Source organism: Elephas maximus, chromosome 18 (genome assembly GCF_024166365.1).
Source record: "Elephas maximus indicus isolate mEleMax1 chromosome 18, mEleMax1 primary haplotype, whole genome shotgun sequence".
Lineage (NCBI taxonomy): Eukaryota > Metazoa > Chordata > Mammalia > Proboscidea > Elephantidae > Elephas > Elephas maximus.
In genome coordinates, this window is record NC_064836.1 from 52,106,784 (window position 1) to 52,111,117 (window position 4,334).

Consider the following 4,334-nt stretch of genomic DNA (forward strand, 5'->3'; position numbering starts at 1 on the left):
TACCACAACAAGTATTTTATGCTATGGATCTACATGCATGGACCAGAATAATACTAAAATATGTTACTAAGGGCAAAAACAAGTTCAACTCTATAAATTATGATAATGTATTGTAAAAGAAAAAAGTATACATAGTAACGATAAACCCTGGTTATATTCTACAGTTAATAAATTTTAAATTGTTGACAACTTCAAACGAATCTGCTCTGTAAACCATGATATTGCAATTAAGAAAACTCTCTCTCACAAGAAATGAGGCACTTGATAAGCTCAGAGGAAATTTTTGCTATGTGATAAACATTAAGGACATTCTCAATCAAATATTTTTATATGAAAGTTTATAAATATTGCAGTCCATATATTTTCACACTACTTTTTAGTCTATTCAGAGTCTCTTTCTTTGAAAAATGTTGTTGTTGTTGGATTATTCGAGTGGGTTCCAACTTATAACGAACCTATGTACCACAGAAGGAAACTCTGCCCAGTCCTGCTCCATCCTCTCAATCGTTGTTTCACTTGAGCTCATTGTTGCAGCCACTGTGCCAATCAATTTCGTTAAGGGTCTTCCTCTTTTCTGCTGACCCTGTACTTTACCAAGCATGATGTCCTTCTCCAGGGACTGATCCCTCCTGATAACATGTCCAAAGTATGTAAGACATAGTCTTACCATCCCTGCTTCTAGGGAGCATTCTTGTACTTCTTCCAAGATAGATTTGTTCATTCTTTTGGCAGTCCATGGTATATTCAATAATCTTTGTGAACACCACAATTCAAAGGCGTCAATTCTTCTTCAGTCTTCCTTATTCTTTGTCGAGCTTTCACATGCATATAATGTGATTGAAAATATCAGGGGTTAAGTCACGTGCACCTTAGTCTTCAAAGTAGCATCTTTGCTTTTTGACACTTTAAAGAGGTCCTTTGCAGCAGATTTGCCCAATGCAAAGTGTCTTTTGATTTCTTGACTGATGCTTCCATGGGTGTCGATTGTAGATCCAAGTAAAATGAAATCCTTGACAACTTCAATCTTTTCTTCATTTATCATGATGTGGCTTATTGGTCCAGTTGTGAGGATTTTTGTTTGAAGCGTAATCCATACTGAAAGCTGTGGTCTTTGATCTTCATCAGTAAGTGCTTCAAGTCCTCTTCACTTTCAGCAAGCAAGATTTTGTCAAACGGATGCAGCACTGGAAGTGCTCACTTGTCTATGCCAAGAGAATTGGAAGACAGCTACCTGGCCAAAGGATTGGAAGAGATCCATATTTATGCCTATTCCCAAGAAAGGTCATCAAACCTAATGCAGAAATTATCAAACAATATCATTGATATCACATGCAAGCAAAATTTTCCTGAAGATCATTCAAAAGCAGCTGCAGCAGTATATCAACAGGGAACTTCCAGAAATTCAGGCTGGATTCAGAAGAGGATGCGGAGCTAAGGATATCATTGTTGATGGCAGACGGATCCTATAGGACAGAACAGAACTGCCCCATAGAGTTTCCAAGGAGCGCCTGGCAGATTCAAACTGCCGACCTTATGGTTAGCAGCTATAACACTTAACTGCTACACCACCAGGGTTTCCATGTACCACAAGGAAGTCTAAATATTTTTCTCATCCACGTTTTTCTTCAGATAGTAAGGACATTGTGTTTACCATGATGCTGTGCTCCATCAAATTTTGTAGTCACATTATCACCATACAAATAATTTTATCCTCAACATTGCAAATTCAATGCAATGTACATCATTTCTATTAATATCAGATGTTTCACCATCTAAAGAAAGAGCTTCCAGAATCTTAACTTTGGCTACATGAATAGAATGAAAAAAGTCTCTTATTGGAATTAATTTAACTGGTTATCATTTTGAAGCACATAAGATTGGCTGAGTACAACCATTTGCTAATTTCTTACAGTACTGAAAAATTAAGTCTTTTGCTCGTTTTCTGTATGTGCCAGATTAATTTAGAGAAAGTAAAAAATTGAGCCAAATTATTTTAGAAATAGTCATATGATCAATATAAAAAGTCATATTTCACAGAGTGATATGAAAATACATTTCTTCAGACCTATGTGTCAAATTTTTGTCTTCAAGCAGCTTTTTTTAATAACTTCTAACTTTTAATCAATACTGAAACTTCTTTAGCAGGTTTGTGTCATCTAGTTTTCATGTAATTTTTTATATCAACAAAGCCCCGCTAGTAGATGGCCAATGTCAACAAACATTTTGTACAAATTACATGTTTTTTTTTCAATGTTTTGAGAAAAAGCTATGTAGTTTTTTTTTTGTTGTTGTTGTTACGTATCACTTTTTTAGTAGGTTGGGCTCATTGCTTCCAAAGGCTTAACTGAAAAATTATAACATATCACCAAAGAATTAAATTAATAAATAGTTGTAGAATCAACCTACAAAATGAATGACAAAACTACTGTAATAAAAGGGGTTATATTATTTCCTACATATGTTCGGCCTCCTTTCCCCAAACATATTTCACACAGACCTAACACAATTTCTCATTTTCACAAATTACTGTCATGGGTCGGAATCAGCTTGACATCAATGGGTTAAATACATAGTGGCTTCAGGCATTCTGCATAGAACACCTGGCTGGTACGCCAAATGCTCAGCTGAGCATTAAATACTTTTCTCGCTAACACCCAAGATTCACAAGTGTTAGCTGTCTCAAGCACTAGGGTCTGAGTGCACTTCATTTCATTAGTGAGCTTACCATATATGGAAGGTCTTCTAAACCCATTCAGACTTATAGTAATAAGACTATAAATAGGAATTCCTCACTAAAAATGAAAAAAATCCCAGGCAAATGCCAAACTGCAGGAGACATTAGAACTCTAAGGGTAAACCAATGCTATCCCAGGCAAACCAAGCTCTATGATACCCTGATTATGGTAACTTTTAGTCTTTCTCTGTCTACTCACACACTTACCCTTATTTTTACATTGTCACACTGTACTGGATTGAATCACATCCCCCAAAAGTTATACTGATGTCTTAATCTCAGTACCTGTGAATGTGACCCTGCTTGGAAATAGGGTCTTTGAGATGTCATCAGTTAGGTTAACATGAATTCGTACTGTAGTAGGTTGGGCCCTGATCCCATCTGAGGGTTGTTTTATAAAAGAAAATAGACACAGAGGGTTAAACAGAAAAAAGATGGCCATGGGACTACAGCGCAGATGCAATCCAAGGAATGCCAAGGATTTCCAGGAGCCAACAGAAGCTAAGAGAGATGCGTGGTACAGTTTTTCCCTCAGAGCCTATTCTTTATAAGGCATCAACGTAGTTGATACTCTGATTTGGACTTCTAGACTCCAGAACTGTGAAACAATAAATTTCTCTTTGTAGAAGCCACCCGCTTTGTGGTATTTCGTTAGGGCAGTCCTAGGAAACTAAGACACAGCTAATAGCAGTAATACTTTTTTTGTATATATTAAATCTTTATTGTTTTGACCTTAAGGTTATTTTAAACTTTAAATTCAATAATCACTGTTTATAATGTTTTGACTTTAGAAATATTATTAAATGCAGTGTCAAAATAATGTTTGAAACCTCATTCACTAAATATATGACATTTTATTTATCTGTTCATCAGTTGAGTAGTGACTGTGGTCTTAAAAGCTTGCAAAACAATATGGAACACCTCATGAATTTTCATGTCATCCTTGCGCAGGGACCATGCTAATTTTCTCTGTATTGTTCCAATTTTAGTATACGTGCTGTTGAAGCAATCACTTTGTTTTCCGTTTCTTTTTGTCATAGCCATCCTAGTGGGAGTGAAGTCTTATCTCATTGTAGCTTTAATGTGCAATTCTCTAATGACTAATGATGTTGAACATTTTTGCATGTGCTTGTTGGCTACTTCGTTGATGACAGATCTATTCAATTCTTGGCCCATTTTTTTGATTAGATTGTCTCTGTTGTTAAGTTGTAGGAGTTCTTTGCATATTCTGGATGTTAGATATGGTTCCCCCCAAATTTCTCTCCATCTGTAGGCTGTCTCTTTACTTTGTTGATAAGCTCTTTTGATGCACACATTTTTTTTTAATTTTGATGAAGTTCAATTTGTTTACTCTGTCATTTGTTCCTCATGCTTTTGGTGCCACATCTAAGGATGCATTATTGAAAATTAAATCCCCAAACATTATCTCTATGCTTTCTTCTAAGAGTTTCTTCTAAGAGAACTAAGCTTTTGGTTCTTCTTTGTAGGTCCTTCATCCATTCTGAGTTAACTTTAATATATGCTGTGATGTATGGGTCCAGCTTCATTATTCTGCACGTGGAAATCCAGTTGATAAAGAATCATTTGCTGAAAAGACTAT

The 4,334-nt window shown here is 35.7% G+C and overlaps 1 non-coding gene across 1 annotated transcript; it reads right to left on the reverse strand.

The window, feature by feature from the left end:
• Positions 1 to 3,640: 3,640 nt before the first annotated feature.
• LOC126061845 (U6 spliceosomal RNA) lies at positions 3,641 to 3,747 on the reverse strand. The gene has a single exon (XR_007513899.1). It is a non-coding gene; the product is annotated as a U6 spliceosomal RNA (small nuclear RNA).
• Between the last annotated feature and the right edge of the window lie 587 nt (positions 3,748 to 4,334).